General features: G+C 44.3%; 2 long non-coding RNA genes across 3 annotated transcripts in view; one reads left to right on the top strand and one right to left on the bottom strand.

Moving 5' to 3' along the window:
* Positions 1–17,806, top strand: part of LOC137522645 (uncharacterized) — a 104,493-nt gene extending 86,687 nt beyond the window's left edge. Inside the window, exons 1-4 of one of the 2 annotated variants that reach the window (XR_011022377.1) lie at positions 6,296–6,368; positions 15,678–15,791; positions 16,054–16,193; positions 17,378–17,806. This is a non-coding gene — a long non-coding RNA (uncharacterized lncRNA). Of the gene's footprint in view, positions 1–6,295; positions 6,369–15,677; positions 15,792–16,053; positions 16,194–17,377 lie in introns of those variants that run through there. The other variant, XR_011022376.1, reaches the window with a different exon arrangement.
* On the bottom strand, positions 9,453–16,082 carry LOC137522646 (uncharacterized). The gene is made up of 2 exons (XR_011022378.1): positions 15,962–16,082; positions 9,453–9,717 (listed from the first exon to the last, which is right to left on the bottom strand). It is a non-coding gene; the product is annotated as an uncharacterized lncRNA (long non-coding RNA).
* Positions 17,807–18,175: the final 369 nt, after the last annotated feature.

Below are 18,175 nucleotides of genomic sequence, written 5' to 3'. Positions count from 1 at the left end.
GTCATATTCCAAGGCTAAGGGGATTAAAGCATTCCTGCTTTCAACTGATGCAGAGAAGGCTTTTGACAGGGTCGCTTGGAATTACACTCGAGCGGTCCTGTCAGGGCTGGGAATCGGGGACACTATGTTCAATCTTATTGGCTTGCTATACACCAACCCTTCGGCTAACGTCAGAGTTAACGGTGTCTTCTTGGACTCATTCTCTATAACAAATGGGACTAGGCAGGGCTGCCCCCTTTCACCACTAATATACATACTCACACTGGAACCCTTTCTAAATGCGGTTCGATCGGACCCTGATATACATGGCATCCCTGTAGGCCCATCAAAACACCTAGTCGCTGCGTTTGCAGACGATCTATTATTTTTCCTGCAAAATCCGATGACCTCTATCCCTAATTTCATTCGCAGATTCACTGAATTTGGCCAATTATCTAATTTAAAAATTAACCTTCAGAAGTCACAGGCGCTAAACGTCTCTCTTGACGCTAGCACATTACACACCTGCAAGACCAGTCTCCCCTTTCAATGGTCCCAAAACCAACTTAGCTAGGAATCAACATCACCTCTAACCTGATAAACCTATTCTCTGAAAACTTTAGTAAAATAGATTCTATGCTGAAAACTGATCTCGCTCGCTGGGGCAGCCAAACCCACTTGTCATGGTTTGGAAGAATGTCTTCCATCAAAATGAATCTCCTGCCCCGTATCCTATACATAAGCCAAAGTATCCCGATAAATCTCCCTCCCACTTTTTTAAAACATTTACAAGGGGCAATCAATAAATTCATATGGGGCAATAAGCCTCCACGAATCAAGAGAGCCATACTTTCAACCAGTGGCGTAGCTAATGAGCTGTGGGCCCCGATGCAAGTTTTACATTGGGGCCCCCCCAAGCACTCTATACATAACAATTGATACGGCGCACCAAAACCTGCCAATGGCAACTACTGTGTCAGAGGTGCAAGAAGGAGATGGGGAACAGTTTGTTAATGATTACCACTATTTAAAGTATCTATAGAAGTGATTATTATGAGCACAGGATCAATAGAGAGCTAATACTGTAGTTGAGGGAGGGTCCTTCGGGGCCCCTCTGGCCCAAGGGCCCCGATGCGGTCGCTACCTCTGCAACCCCTATTGCTACGCCCCTGCTTTCAACTCCAAAGGACCTGGGTGGGGTAGGGCTCCCTGACCTCCAGAAATATCACGTGGCCTCTCATCTAAGTAGGGTGGTTGAATGGGCTGTGGGGGATAGCCCCAAGCCGTGGGTAATAATTGAGCAAGAATTGGCGGGCATCCACGCCTCAGCCCTGGGCTGGGTAGATACTCCACGTAAAGTACAGGTGACTTGGCAAAATCCCCTCATGGAAGCTACTGTCAAATGCTTTAGAAAATACGCTTCGTCCTTAAACCTCACCAACCTATTGGGCCCACTCACTCCCCTAAAAGACAATCCAGCGTTCAAACCAGCGGCGGATATACCACTCCTCACTTCCTGGGACCCCCACCAACCCCCTAGGGTAAGGGACTTTGTGACAGCAGGAAAAATCAAAACACACCAGGAAATAATTAGAATGAGAGAGCAGATACCCCTTTCCAACTGGCAATATTTTCAAATTCGACACTTTTTACGCTCTATACTCAAAATAGGAAACTGGCCCCCGACCTTAACTCCGTTTGAAAACTTAATAGTAAGCCCTGCGCCACACAGACACCTAATTTCCGCCATATATCAGATGCTTGTAGTCTCCACGACTCCAGATAAGCTCAATTACCAGGAGGCTTGGGAGAGAGACCTCGGACAAATCTTTGAGGAAGAGCAATGGCATAAAATCTTCAACCTAAACCTCAAAGGCTCTCTGAATGTAAACACCCAAGAACTCGGGTTTAAAATACTATCTCGTTGGTACAAAACTCCACAAATATTACACAGAATCTTCCCCTCATCACCTGACTCCTGTTGGAGATGTGGTGCTGGTGGGTGCGATATCTTCCATATATTCTGGTCTTGCTCTGTTATTGTCCCCTTCTGGAGGGAAGTTCACCACTTAATGGAGGTAATAACTTGGGAAAAAATCCCTTTTCACCCTGCTGCCTTACTTCTTCATGGCACCCATGAACCCACTAAGACATACAAAAAAATCAATAACTATCCATCTTATTAACGCGGCAAGGGCAATGATTCCCCTTCACTGGAAGTCCCCCAATGCTCCGTCCATAAAGTCATGGATCACGAGAATTGAATTTATTGAACATATGGAACACTTAATCCTCCTATTGCATGATCGATCTGAACAATACACCTTGACCTGGTCGGTTTGGATGGACTTCCAGTGTTCGGACACATACAAACAAATCATGGAACCCAATTAATCGGGGTTCGAATAAGTAACTTGTATCTTTCTTCCTCTGTATAACCTCTTCCCCTTTCCCCTATGCTGACATCTCCCAACTGTCCTTCACTGATCATTTCTCTTCTCCCTTTCCCTCCCCGTGATGGTCCAGCCCTATAACAACAGTTAATGACATGTTTATCTAGAATCATAGCTTATGTTCCATTTTTTGAATTTTTAACATGGCTTTTGTAATAAAGCTCTCCATGTGACATTTCCTGTGCTTCGGCACTTGTAAGACAGTGTTATATTATATGCTTTGTCATATGTCATGCTTGAAATGTCTATTCACTATTCTTCAATTGGCATTTACATGTTATTGGTTGTATTCCTTTCAATAAAACTTAATTGATTAAAAAAAAAAAAAAAGTTTCAGGAGAGGGACCCCACATATTTTTTTTTTATATTCCCGCACTCTAAACATAAAAAAAAAATTGGGAAAATAGGAAAAAATGCCAGGGATCTTCATTCAGCCATATTGCGGCTGTATAGCGATCCCTAACCAAAGCGCTGCGGCTGCGTATGGACCCCCTGGAAACCCCGTCAGAAAATGTATTGCTCTTTCTTTTGATGCATGTAAAATTACACTACCATTGGGTTTGCTACTAAAAGTGACATTTACAGCATTTAAAAGTATACTTTTTTCCTTCTAAACTTTAAAATCGATTTTCTCAAAAACTATAAGGTCTTTTTGAAAAATACTTTTTTCCTCTTATTCCCAATGATCTCCTTAATATATCCTGCAAATTTAAGGTTCCTAGCATTTAAGGTGGATTTGCTATTAAACATTAAAGTCGGCGGGTTTTTAAATGTGTATTTTTTTTCCTTTAAACTTTAAAATCAGTTTTCTCAAAAACTATAAGGTCGATTTGAATTTTTTTCCCCTCTTGTAGCCACTGGGGGCCCCTACAAGCTCTGGGGCCCTGGGGCAATTGCCCCCTTTGCCTCTATGGTAGCGCCGGCCCTGGTCCCATCAAAATAACTTAACACACAGCTTTTAATTTTGAAGATGCTGCCAACAAAAGTGATTACACCCACTAAGTGAAAAATATCAAAAATATTGGTGGGTAAACAAAATATTGACATTTTGGGCATATTTTTACCATTTCTTTAGGTGTGTACTCACTTTTGTTGTCTGTGGTTTATACATGAATGGTTGTGTGCTGAGTTATTTTGATGGGGCAGCAAATTGTTATCCAAGCTGTACACTGTTACTTTACATTGTATCAATGTGTCATATCTTCAGTGTTGTCCCATGAAAGGATTTAAGAGAGATTGAGAGGTGTACTCATTTTTGTGAGATTCTCTATGGACATGCCTGTCATAACTTATGTAACAGTGTTGATGTGGTTAAATTGAGCTGCTAATATAGTGAGTTTCATTATATGTATAAATAGCGCTCAACGTAATCCTCAGCGAGTCCACCACCATACACCCCATGAGGGAGAGAACTCCCCTGATCCGTGTGACCTCTGATAGTTTGGTCAGTTTGTGCTCTACCGGTGAGCCTGGACATTTAGCCTCTGATGGTCTGACTCCCTCTTATTTTCATGCACAGGTGGTTTGAAGTAGATCTTCACTTTAGAAACCTCATAAGGAGCTAGCTCTCATAGCATAACACCGTTTAGATTAAAAGCATTTTATTATAAAAACTAGCAGACCCAAGCCTGTTTAAAAACGGGCTCTAGGGTCTGTGTTTCTCGCCGCCGCCCGCCGTATGTACTGTGCACGCACTTGCACCCACCGTACATGTGCGCGCGTGCACCTGCCGCGCACGCACACCCGCCGAACACCCGGCCAACCGTTCACACGCCCGTCTGGCTCCCTGGCCCCGTCCTTGTCCTCCTGTCTCTGTGAGGCTGGGTCCGTGCTGCGCACATGCGCAGTAGCAAAAAGCACGGACCCAGCTACACAGAGACAGCATACGCAGAGACACGGGTTTTATTATAGAGGATGTACTCACATTCACATAAATGGTAAACAGGCACTGAGTTTTACAGGCTCAGTGTTGCCTCCCGGGTAGGCTGCAGGATTGGCACCAGTAAACCAACGGCGTCCTCCCCTCACCACGTGAGTCTTCACTATTCACTTCCCGATCATCTTGCTAGGCTCCTAAGTATGGTGGTGTACTCAGTGAGGATTACATTGAGCGCTACTTATACATAAAAGGACTGCCGGAATGGCCTGCCTGTAGCCAGTAGAAAGTGCACATGGCACATCTGACCGGCTATAGCCTGTTAAAGTTTTATAGGACTTGATTGGGTCTAAAAGACTGTTTTTAATTAGTATTTTTCATTTTTATCATTAATGTGGAGTTATCCATTTTATGTCTACTTAGAGATAATATTGTAGCGCTCTCAAGAAATTTTGTGAGTATAGCGAGTTTGTCTGGGAAACAGGGCCGGCGCTACCATAGAGGCAAAGGAGGCAATTTCCCCAGGGCCCCAGAGCTTGTAGGGGCCCCCAGTGGCTACAAGAGGAAAAAAAAATTTCAAATCGACCTTATAGTTTTTGAGAAAACTGATTTTAAAGTTTCAAAGGAAAAAAAATACACATTTAAAAACCCGCCGACTTTAATGGTTATTAGCAAATCCACCTTAAATGCTACAAACCCTAAATGTGTAGGATATGTTAAGGAGATCATTGGGAATAAGAGGAAAAAAAACTATTTTTCAAAAAGACCTTATAGTTTTTGAGAAAATCGATTTTAAAGTTTCGAAGGAAAAAAGTATACTTTTAAATGCGGTAAATGTCACTTTTAGTAGCAAACCCAACAGTAGTGTAATTTTACATGCATCAAAAGAAAGAGCAATAAATTTCCTGACGGGGTTTCCAGGGGGCCCATACACAGCCGCAGCGCTTTGGCCAGGGATCGCTATACAGCCACAATATGGCTGTATGAAGATCCCTGGCATTTTTTCCTATTTTCCCAATTTTTTTTATGTTTAGAGTGCGGGAATTTAAAAAAAAAATTATGTGGGGTCCCCCCTCCTGAAACTTTAACCCCTTGTCACCCATGCAGGCTGGGGTAGCCAGAATGTGGCGCTCCGACCGATTGGGGCTTCACACCCTGACTATACCAGCTGCAAAAAAGGTCCCTTAATGCTGAGTTTTGTTCCGGGATATCTGTTGGGGGGGGGCCCCCAGGTTTATTTTGCCCTGGGGCCCCATTGTTGCTTAAACCGGCCCTGCTGGGAAATGTACTCTCTGTGGAGATCAGTACCATAGCACACTTTATAATATATGTCCAACATAAATCTGGACAGATCTGATGGCAAATGGACGTGTGCAATAGTTCTCTGGAGTCTCTACCCAAACTTAAAGCCATACATTAACGACCTCATCTCCTAACATCCAGAAACATTAACATTTACAATTTCAGAAGTAGATTTCAAAAAAAGCATTGTTAATGCAATATTAAAGTACAGTTAACTTTGAAGTCCCTTGGTGGCCCTGTGCCAAATGTCCATTTAGCTCAGTTATTAGTACAGCCTTGGTAATAATGATTATACTCAGGAAAAGGTCTTGTACTACTGGAGCAATGTACTTAAATCAGTGGATGGGTTCACGTTTGATTCACATTATTCCTCATCCTCAGAGTTATCAGGGACTAAGGCCTATGTCAGTGTGTTAAAGTATAAAGTGACATATCAGGTCACACTGGGCATGTTGTACTACCAGGACCCATAATCCCATGTGTATGCCACCTTGTCATGGCCTGGACTGTAGTCACTTAAGAGGAATGTCACGGGCGGATTGTGTGTCATTCTCTGCCACTAACATCACACACTGCAGATAAATAAAGATTTAGAACCTAAACTGAGTGCTCATCTCCTCCAAACACCAGCAAAGAGGAAGGGCTGCCAGCCCAGCCCGAACAATGACCCTCTTTGACTGCTCTGGGGGAAGTAGGCCACAAAACCTAAATTTCTGCTTGAGCCACATTGCCATGGAAACCACTCCAACATCTGCCAGGTCTGTGAAATACAAGCTGGACAAATCTTGGACTGGACCTTCTATCTTCACTACAAGTGACACCTTCATTGTTCCTGTCCTGAAGGGGTTAAATGTATAACACACACACACACACACACACACACACACACACACACACACACACACACACACACACACACACACACACACACACACACACACACACGCACACACACTCACACACAGTGTCTGGGACTATATAACACCATGCCCCTGCTTCTGTGAGCTGTGAAACAAGATTGCAGAGCATCTTTTCAAATGTGTTTTCCTCCCTTAACTCCTCCATAAAAGTTTCACGTACATCCACTGTGATCGCTGAAAGCGGTTTAATTTCTCGGAAGTAATTCAGAACTTTTCAACTAAAAGCAAAATGTAACAGACAGACTGTGAATTGGTACAAAAGTCCCAGTATTCCTGCTGGCTGCTGCCATTCTTCAATCCCTTTCTTAAGTTTTTCCCGCATCCGAGCAGTGGTTGTTTGTATAACAGTGGTAGCACATGGCGATGAAGTGCTATTCACGCCTTTACCACCTTGATAAACAACATTTGTTTATTGAAAAAGAAGTTCACAATTTAAAATTAAATTAGTTTTCCAATATTTATGAATGTGGAATGAAAGAAGAGTAAATTAGGATCCAAATGTTGTCAATGGCGTAATGCACTACAGATGTTTAGTCCAGATGGAGATCCCATCTGTAAGAATTTCTAGATGCGATAAAAGAAATATTCATGAAATGCTTTGAATGCTTATTTTTATTCCTCTATCACGCCTGTAAGTAGCTTGCCGTTTCAGTTTACTGTCATTGCTTCAGAATGACAAATTCTGATTGGGCTACTTGCCCATACTCTTTCCCTTAGTTTATGGGTCCTGTAAACATGTTCATATATATTGTTTACATATTGGGAGTATTTGTTCGTTAAAAGAAACAAAGAGCATTATAGGAAATCAAATAGTCAAATCAATATTAAAGATTTGTATAGTTCTATCATCTCCCATTCTGCTGTTCAGAGTAAAGCTGAATCCTCCCTGCAGCGATGAGGAAGATGGATCCAGCAGTGTCTCCTTGACAACGAGCGCCACCCGATCCATCTTCCAGCTATGGGGTATGCGTGACGATGGGCGCAAAAGAGACTTCAAGTGACCGCGGTTCTTTGCGCAGGAGTCGCCTGGGATCTTAAAGATCCGATCTACCATGACAGTTATCACTGTGTGACGCTAAACAACGTTCACATGATAGTGCGCCTGTACCCACGTTTCAAGATGGTGGAAATGACCGCTCAGCTCTCAAAAAATTACGAGGGGGGTACGGGCCTTAAGAGTGTGTCAAAGGCAAAAACATACAGTCATTGAGCAAAACCATAAACAACAATGAAAAGAAAAGCAATTGAGGGTCCTTATGAGATAATTTAGTTGTTTGTCTTATTAAAGGAACTGTGGTCATGTCACGTTGTACATTTTTCGATAGTCTCCAAAGGAGAAGTCTGATATATGAGGACTCTATATGTAAGGTGCATACATAATTTTGGTGGCTGAAAGGATAATCCCTGATCATTTTGGCCATCAGTGATGTCTATGCAGGCATAGCTCATCTTCTGTGCCTGACCTAATGTGGGAAACAATCAGCTGGACCCGTTATTTTTTGCTGATTGCTTTGATGCTGGGTGCCTCCTCCTGGTCCACTCCCTCTCTATAGTCCAGTATATGCTGCTTGGCTGAGCAGGTAGAAATGGGGTATGAGACAAGTTTGTTGGCTGAAATAATGATGAATGATTTTTTGCGTGGCAAATGCAGCAATTCTCTGGCTTTAACATTAGTTAATGTATATATAAAGTAGTTAATTTTATGAACCACAGCCATACCTCACAGCTACCACTATTTGTATGCGACAGTCTTAATTTGGGGGTTCATGCTATGCTCCTCATCTATGGGCACCACCCCTATGTCGCACTCTCATCATAATCTCTCGATAGCCACAAGGCCTTGCTGACATGGGCGGCTGTCTTTGGATTGCTCTGTTGCGAACTTTACTTGTCTGACCACCTGCTTGCTACCAACCTCTGCAAATCTGAGTACCTGTATTGCTGCTGAACCTGGCTCATCTAATTACCCACTTAATTGCTGCACCTGGCCTGGCTGACCTTTGGTTACAACTAAAGCCGATCAGCTACAACTATTGGTCGTTAGTTATTATTATTTAGTATTTTATATAGCTGACATTTTCTGCAGCGCTGATATTGTCTTGTCGCTGTCCCTCAGAGGGTCTCACAATCTAATCCCTACCATAGTCATATGTCTATGTATGTATTGTGTGGAGTATGTACTGTATTAAGATACAGTACATACTCTACACAATACATACATAGACATATAGTCTAGGGCCATTTCAGGGAGAAGCCAATTAACTTTGTATGTTTTGGGGGTGTGGGAGGAAACCAGGGTGTCCGGTGGAAACCCACACAAACACAGGGAGAACTTACAAACCTGTGTAGATATTGCCTGTGCTAGGATTAGAACCAGGGACCCAGCACTGTAAGGCAACAGTGCTAACCACTATGCCACTGTACTGCCCATGGTTAAGATGCCCAAGGTTAAGGTTAGCTATTAGGTGGGGGTTTAAGCATTTACAGGGGGGGAGGGGGTTAGTGTTAGGGGTTAGGTGGGGGGGTTAAGGTTGGGCACTTACAGCAGAGGGTTACAGTTAGCATAGGTGCCGGGCAGTGCATAGTAAAATATCAGTAATTTCTATTACCAATATGTTACTTTTGGTGGCATGATATAGCGCCCAGCTGATGTGGCACTGTCAAGGAAAATAGAGGCCCTGAGCATGGGGCTCTAATACCTAACCAATAGCAATCTATAAGGCTTTTAATCCTCCTTACTGCCATGTGCCTTTAAATAAGGTAAAGGTAATATAATGAGGGGGCTTCTGGTGCTCTTGGTTGCCCCTTAACAAAAGGTCAACCAAAGAACCAACCTCAGTTAAAAAGTAAAAGGATAGAATGAGTCTTTGAGCAGATGATCTAATAACCATAAAAGGGTTAAAGTAGAGTCAAGAAACCATACAGGATGTTTTAATATTTTATTTAACTTTGTTTAATGTTAGTAAAAGTGTTTGGGATCTTTACTGGCAACCCTGTCTAGATCTGCTTCTTCTGTACTTATAGAAGTCTTATTTCATCTTACTAGAACAATCTTGTCAGTTTGCTTGCAACATTGTTCTCTGCATGATGATAGTAGTCTTCTGTATTGCTTGAAGAGATAGTGTCCCCAGTGTCTGTCTTCTTTGAGCAGTGGTGCTCCTCTAATCTTCTGCCACCAGCCCTGAATCTATTTATAGATGATGCAGTGGGGTGAGGCAGCTGGGTCATGTCAGTACAGCAACAAATTCAAATAAGCACTGGCAAGTGTATTTAAATGTACTTTACCACTGCTACTGAATACGGATAAGTGTTTAGTTTCCACACAATTTGCATTTCCCTTGAATATTTTACAAATGTTGCCATGTTGTGCATTCTGCACAGAATTGCATGCTGAAACAATGGGGTCTATTTACTATTGGCTGGTAAAAAGTACTGACAGCGCATGTACATTTTACCGGCTGTTATGCAAACCATATAGGGGTTGGAATGACTGACATACGCACAATGGGCTTGATTCACTAAACTGTGATATCACGGCCGTTTTCGTGTGCAAATGTGAAAATGTGCGCAAAAACTGTTGTGATATGAGTTATCACGGTTTAGTGAATCAGGCCCAATGTGTGTAATGTGCGTTACACAAACTACATAAAGTATGCTAACTAGTTTGCGTTACTGCTGGTAGAATTTACGTGTACCTTTTGCACACATTATTTTTTACCAGCCATAGACCCACAATGTCACCCCATGAGTTCAAACAGCCATAGAATGTTCTGAAAGGTGTCGCCTACCATGTTTGACATCATATACAGTCAGACTTATAACCAAATGATGAATTAGCTATCCTCCTCCCTATAAAAAGCATGGGAAGGCTAGGCTACAACACTCTTGTCTCATGCAGTTAGTGAAAGATGCTAGGTATAGGAGCCTAAAGGACTACTGTAGGGGGAAAAAAGAATTGAACATACTTGGGGCTTATAATGGTCCCCCACAAACATCCTGTGCCCGCGCAGCCACTCACCGATGCTCCGGTCCCCGCCTCCGTTTCACTCCTGGAATTTCCGACTTTAAAGTCGGAGAACCACTGCACCGGCGCAGCCGTGTCCTCACTCCCGCTGACGTCACCAGGAGCATACTGGGCCTACGTAATACACTACTGGTGACGTCAGTGGGAGCGAGGGCACGGCCGTGCAGGAGCAGTGGTTTTCCGAGTTTAAAGTCAGAAATTCCAGAGGTGAACCGGAGGACGGGTCGGTGAGTGGCTGCACGGGAACAGGACATCTGCAGGGACCATTAGAAGCCCAAGGTACGTTCAACTCTTTTTTTCCCCCCATATCCCCCAACAGTACTCCTTTAAATTATACAATACATTACTGGACAGCCATTTGCTGGCATCAACACACAGTGGCGGCTCCAGCTTCAGATTTTTGGGGGGGCTCAAAGGGGGCACGAAGGCTGGCAGGCCGGGCTTGGGGGGGGGAATTGCGCCGCGGCGAAAAATTGGGCGTGGTCATGATGTCATGTGGGCAGGGCTAACTGTAATGTAGTTGTACCAGCTAACGTAGTTACATGGAAAAAAAAATGAAGTAAACGCACATAATGACAGGTAGCCTTTCACCAGTAAATGCACATAAGAATCAGCTTTTCACCAGTTAATGCACATAATGACAGACTGCGTTTCTGCAGTAAATGCACATAAGAGCTGGCTTTTCACCGGTTAATGCATGTAATGACAGACAGTTTCCCCATTAAATGAATATAAGAGACAGCTTTTCACCAGTTAATTCACATAATGACAGACTGCGTTTCCGCAGTAAATGCACATAAGGGACAGCTTTTCACCAGTTAATGCACATAATGACAGACTGCGTTTCCGCAGTAAATGCACATAAGGGACAACTTTTCACCAGTTCATGCACATAATGACAGACAGCATTTCCCCAGTAAATGCACATAAGAGACAGCTTTTCACCAGTTAATTCACATAATGACAGACTGCGTTTCCGCAGTAAATGCACATAAGGGACAGCTTTTCACCAGTTAATGCACATAATGACAGACAGCATTTCCCCAGTAAATGCACATAAGAGACAGCTTTTCACCAGTTAATGCACATAATGACAGACTGCGTTTCCGCAGTAAATGCACATAAGGGACAACTTTTCACCAGTTCATGCACATAATGACAAACAGCATTTCCCCAGTAAATGCACATAATGAGAGAACGTTTCACCAGTAAATGCATGTAATGAGACAGCGTTTCACCACTAAATGCACATAAGAGACAGCGTTTCACCAGTAAATGCACGTAATGACAGACAACCTTTCACCAGTAAATGTAGGTATTGAGAGACAGCGTTTCACCAGTTAATGCACATACTGACAGACAGTGTTTCCCTAGTAAATGCATGTAATGAGAGACAGCCTTTCACCAGTAAATGCACATAATGAGACAGCGTTTCACCAGTAAATGCACATAAGAGGCAGTGGTGGGCTGGGCTGGAGGCCCCAGGCTCAGGTCTGGCTGGTGGTGGGCTGGGGGCAGCTCAGGTCTGCCTGGTGGTTGGCTAGAGGCCCCAGGCTCAGACCTGGCTGGTGGTGGTGGGCTAGGGGCAGCTCAGGTCTGCCTGGTGGTGGGCTGGGGGCCCCAGGGGGGCAGCTCAGGTCTGCCTGGTGGTGGGCTGGGGGCCCAAGGGGGGCAGCTCAGGTCTGCCTGGTGGTGGACTGGGCTGGAGGCCTCAGGCTCAGGTCTGGCTTATGGTGGTGGGTTGGGGGCCCCAGGGCAGCTCAGGTCTGCCTGGTGGTGGGCTGGAGGCCCCAGGCTCAGGTCTGGCTTATAGTGGTGGGTTGGGGGCCCCAGGGCAGCTCAGGTCTGTCTGGTGGTGGACTGGGCTGGAGGCCCCAGGCTCAGGCCTGGCTGGTAGTGGGCTGGGGGCCCCAGGGGGGCAGCTCAGGTCATCCTGGTGGTGGGCTGAGCTGGAGGCGCCTGGCTGGTGATGGTGGGATGGAGGCCCCAGGCTCAGGTCTGGCTTGTGGTGGGTTGGGGGCCCCAGGGAGGGCAGCTCAGGTCTGGCTGGTGGTGGGCTGGAGGCGCCTGGCTGGTGGTGGTGGGCTATGAACCCCAGGGGGGGCAGCTCAGGCCTGGCTGGTGGTGGGCTGAGGGCCCCAGGGGGGGGGGAGCTCAGGTCTGCCTGGTGGTGGGCTGGGCTGGAGGCGCCTGGCTGGTGATGGTGGGCTGGGGGCCCAGGGGGGGCAGCTCAGGTCTGGCTGGTGGTAGTGGGCTGGGGGCCCCAGGCTCACATCAGCATCACATATAAAAAAAAAATAATTCAAGTTGGCTTGGCTGCCCACCCCACAGTAACCCACCTTGATTCCTCCTCCTTCTGCTGAGCTGTCAATGGAGGTCCTCCTGCGTCTCCGTGAGTGAGTCACTAGTAGTAAGTGACAGTCTGGTGGCTGGAATGAGTCCCCGGCGCCGTCGCAGTGAATAGCAGCAAGCCTCTCTGCTCTGCCTCTGAAGCTGGGCGGGTGGACGGGCAGGCCAGGCCAGGCCAGGCAACACGCTGCACACTGCTGCGTGTCACATGACGGACGTCGTCACGTGACACAAATGAGCCACGAACGTTCCCTTGCCCGTGCGTGCCGCCTCTGTATACAGATAGACTGTATAATTACCCGGGCAGGGGCGGGGTTCCTTCTGACAGCCAGGCCAGCCCTCTTCCTTCCTTCTTCTGAACCGCGAGTACTGACTTGCGGCGGCCACAGCCCGCGGGGTGGCTTTAGGGGGGGCTGGCTAGTTGACAGCTGGGGCTGAAGCCTGGGTAAGCCCCAGTGTAGCGCCGCCACTGTCAACACAGTGTGAGTAGCAGTATTTTGCCTTCCAGTTTTGTTCATAATACTGCATTCCCCCCTCATCCATAATAATTAGGCCTCAATACTGCCTGGTTTGGAGGGGTGTCCCCTGTATTATTATTTATTTAATTTATAAAGCGCCAACATATTACGCAGCGCTGGACAATAAATATATACAACGATACAAGAATGACAGATGTAACAAGGTTATACAATATAGAACAAAGTTATAAGAGGCAAACGGTACAAGATACACGATCATGCGATTATGGGCTGGTTAGGTAGGCCCAGTAATACAAGAATAAGTCTTAGGAAAGTAGCACACAATCATGTAGACTACACTAGGGGAGAGAGGACCCTGCCAGAGGCTTACAATCTGTATTGGAAGACGGAAGAGTAAGAAGATAAGCTCACTGGTCTGAGCTTCCCTGTGGTTGCTCTCCCCATTATTCTGACCCCATACAATCCTAGGAACATAAAGAAGAAAATAATTCTGGTTGTGATCTACTGAGCATGTGGAGGTGAGGAATACCATGTTGTTTTTATATAAACTTTGTAAAGAGGAGGGAGGATAATTTTCTGCCCTTCTTTTCAAGGTACCTTGTTATTTTTACTAAATTAATTCCAGGCTAAAGACAGTCCCCTACTTATAAACAACGTGAGTTACGTTTCATACATACAACGTTTTCTTTATGTTTTTGCTGTTATTAGAGATGGCCCGAACGGTTCGCCTGCAAACTTATTCACACGAACTTCGGTGGTTCGCGTTCGCGGTGAACCGCGAACTATATGAGAGTTCGCCCCCCCTCTATACTACATCATTAGGGTCAACTTTGACCCTTTACATCACAGTCAGCAGACACAGGGTAGCCAATCAGGCTACACTCCCTCCCTCCTTATAAAATGCAGGCAGCGTCAGCCATTTCACTCACTTGTGTGGCTGCAGTAATTAGAGAAGGGAGAGAACCTGCTGCTGACACAGGAAAAGCTTAGTTAGTCTCTTGTGTTAGGCTTGTTAGGTTGCACCTTCTTGCTGATCTTATTGCTAAAAAGTATTCCTCATCCTCAACACCTCTTTTGAGAGCTAATGTTGTTCTTGTGATCTATTTTTTTTTTGTGTGTGTGTCCCAGAGACACTTGTGTTGCATATACAGCCCTGTCAGTCAGTCGCAGCTGCTGGACCTTGGCCCCTTGGTAATTCCTACTGTGCCACTGCCAGGCCCAGCACATTCAGTGACTACCTGTGTGTGTGACAGCTGCACATTTGTCATACCAATCACTGCATACCCACCTGTTCAGTGCACCTACCTACCTACGTGAGCGCACGCAGTGTCACTGCACCTGTTCACGGTACCTGTGTGTGATAGCTGCACATTTGTAATACCAATAACTGCATACCCACCTGTTCAGTGCACCTACCTACCTACGTGAGCGCACACAGTGTTATATACCAGTCAGGCGCTGCACCTGTTCACGGTACCTGTGTGTGTGACAGCTGCGCATTGTATTGATACCAGTCACTGCATACCTGTTCACTGCACCTGTGTGACTGCACATTGTATTAGTCAAGTCAGTGCATACCTTTCACTTCATCCCCCAATATGGGCAGAACAGGCAGAGGCAGGCCACCCGGCAGGTCTGTTCAAGGTCGTGCTGTCGTGATTTAGTGCGGCCCTGGACCAAAGTACAGTGTTCAGAAGGCACGTGCCATCAACCCCCAAGATTGTCTTGACGTGGTTGACTATTTAACACAGAACACCTCCCACCCCTGTGTAAAAACCATAGTTGATTTGTTCACTGCATCTGCGGTAATCCACCATTGTCTTGTATTAACTGTTGTATTGTTTATATTGTATTGTTATACCATGTATGCTGTTGTACAATGCCACGGAAGATGCTGGTGCTATATACTGTAAATCAATAATAATAATAATAATAAAAAATAAAACACAATGCACTGCGCACACAGTGTGAAAGGGCCCTAAGTGTTTTATACAGGGAAGGGGTATTGATTTCCTGAGGCTATTGTAGATGAAAATGGTGTTTCTTTTTTAAAGCAATCTGATTGTGTTTGTCCTGTGGCATTTGGCTGGAATAATTGAGTATTATCATTGTGCATTATGTGTATCTTATTCAGAGTTCATGGGTATTAATGATAATAGATTGCAATTTGTTATGTGTCTGAATATTTGAGCGTGATTTGTATAAATTGCATTTTGAAGTGGAGTTTGAGTTGCGTTCCCTGATATTAATAAACCAGAGCAGAAACTTATTGATATTTGTCTTTTTATCTCTGAGGATAATTGATGTCTCTCTGAAGGGCCGTGCAGCACATTAGCCGCAGAGGAGGCAATCCATGGCGGGCCTGTAGCAGCTTAGAAACAGAACTCGTGTTTAACCCCAGATTGCAAGGTAACTGCCAGATACAATGTTATACCTCCTGTAACCTCACTGTTATGTGTGCCTGAGTGAGATTTTTGGCAGGATAGAGAGAAGGCATTTGTGTATCAGTCAGCAGCATTACCTTATTAAACTCAGCTTATATCAATAATGATTGGCAACAACCAACAACAAGATTTCACCTTTCATGAATTTTCAACCACAACAACAAAACGTGAAGACTGATTTGCTGCTAAGTATTAAAGTGTGTACATTAACACATTTGCACCTGCAGTGACCAGGATTTGATGCCTCGGTTGACAGTTTGGAGCCAAGTGCAACAACCTGGCAACGTGTTCTGTTGCTATGGAGGGAGAGGAAGGATGACAGCGTGGCACACGATAAAGCAGCTTCCAGGAAGAGGCATAAAGAGGGGTACAATATGCTCATGTGTTGGTTTAGAGTTACTATTGCTAAAGATCCAGTGTGCCAAATCTTCATGTGACCTCAGGAAACACCTGTACACATGCTAAGTTCATCTAACTTGTGTATCTAGCTTTAAAAGGGCAACTGATGTGAGAAGAATATGAATACTACTCTTTTAATAAATACCAGTTACTTGGCAGCCCTGCTGATCTATTTGGCTTCGGAAGTGTCTGAATCCCACCAGAAACAAGCATGCAGCTTATCTGATCTGTTGCATGCTTGTTTAGGGTCTACGGCTAAAAGTATTAGAGGCAGAAGATCAACAGGACAGCCAGGCAACTGGTTTTGCTTAAAAGGAAATAAATATCCATATCCCTCTCACTTCAGTTGTCCTTTAATTATTATGAATTCATCTTATTAATTATTATTATCCTATTAATCAGCCAGGCCACCAGAATATTTGCTGTTAAATTTGTTAGACTAACCTACCTAGTAACTAAAACAAAATGGAGTCTTTTATATCTTAAAATCTGATGTTGAGATATCTGTGCAATAGTTCCCAGGTCTACACACCAGTCATCACATCTCATGAGAGGGATAAGTGGAGGAGGAAAGGAAGGTGCTTAAAAACAGAAGTCATGTTTTGGATTTTTAGTGGCCCAGCACAATAGATGACTGATTAACACGTATGGACCTTATAGGACCATTAGTGATGCTAGCTTTATACTCAAGATAATCATAAATGATCATATTTATTGATGCTCATAAGACAATGGTGTTTCATGGGTACTGGCCCGCTTCCTAGGGTCAATATAAAGTGCCTAAATTGCAGCAGTTGCTAGTGTGGGCGCCTCTATTACTATTATTAGGTAATAGAGGCAACCACACTCGTGACTGCTGGAACTTAGGCACTTTATATTGACCCAAGGAAGTGGACCAGTACCCATGAAATGCGTTGTTTTATGTGCATCAATTAATATTATACCTACCTTATGCAGTTTGTTCTATAATGGAGGTAAGATCAAACCACTCCTAATTTTTAATTCGTAATTTAGATTAATAGCACATTTAGGGCAGTCCTACAGTCCTTTCACATTTCATCATAACACTTTACCATCTTCCTGAATAACTAACCACTCTGCTGTGGTCATTTTGTTACAAAAATATTGTAATTTGGCTCATTACTTTTCCAGAACTTCGGGATATCACCAAATTCCATGTATCTTCCTTTAGAAACCTCCAAGGAAAAGAAAACAGATATATTTGCTTGGAATCGTTTTCAGACATACGTGACATAATCTAACCACTTTCAAAGGCTTCTGCTGATGTAATAGGACCTTTTGACCCGCTAAACTCCTCAGACTCCTACACAGCAGAGATTGAAAATCGTTGATTTGAAAGTTCATTGGAGACTCACATCCTTTCACCTCGCCAATATCTTCCTCCAGGCCACGGATAACAAAACCTATATGATTATCAAGATATGAGAACACCCTGGAAGCTGCTGAGAACTTATGTCTGAGATCACCTTCTCTCAGGCTAAAAGACACACACACAGCCCAGATGCTAAAGGGTTAATTGTGTGTCGTGATTGCAGAGAATAAAGAGCCTTATTGATAAAAGTGTTTTTATTTTGCTCGGTGGTTATCGATTTCAGTTTGCATTCACGGTTACCCTGGTGGATTTGCATCCTTTCAGAGGCAGCCAGAGAGAAATGATTTGTGTTCTGTTGTGATTTTGTGTCACATTAGCGAGAATGATTAAAGTGGAAAATGTAACAAAACAAGAACTTGAAATTCGCGTGGTGAAGTGGAAGAAGAAAGCCGTGATACGACATGAGAGCTGAGGAGGCGGCAGGTGAGTCTATAGGGAATACAGTGACCTAACTGAACGAAGCAAGGGCTGGATGCCCTGACTATTGGAACCCTAAGGCCCATATGCAATTCCATTTTTCACCTGAGTTATGTCCTAGGAGATAATTTTCATATTCT

This window comes from Hyperolius riggenbachi, chromosome 6 (genome assembly GCF_040937935.1).
Source record: "Hyperolius riggenbachi isolate aHypRig1 chromosome 6, aHypRig1.pri, whole genome shotgun sequence".
Classification (NCBI taxonomy): Eukaryota; Metazoa; Chordata; class Amphibia; order Anura; family Hyperoliidae; genus Hyperolius; species Hyperolius riggenbachi.
This window is presented reverse-complemented; position numbering and strand designations above follow the sequence as displayed.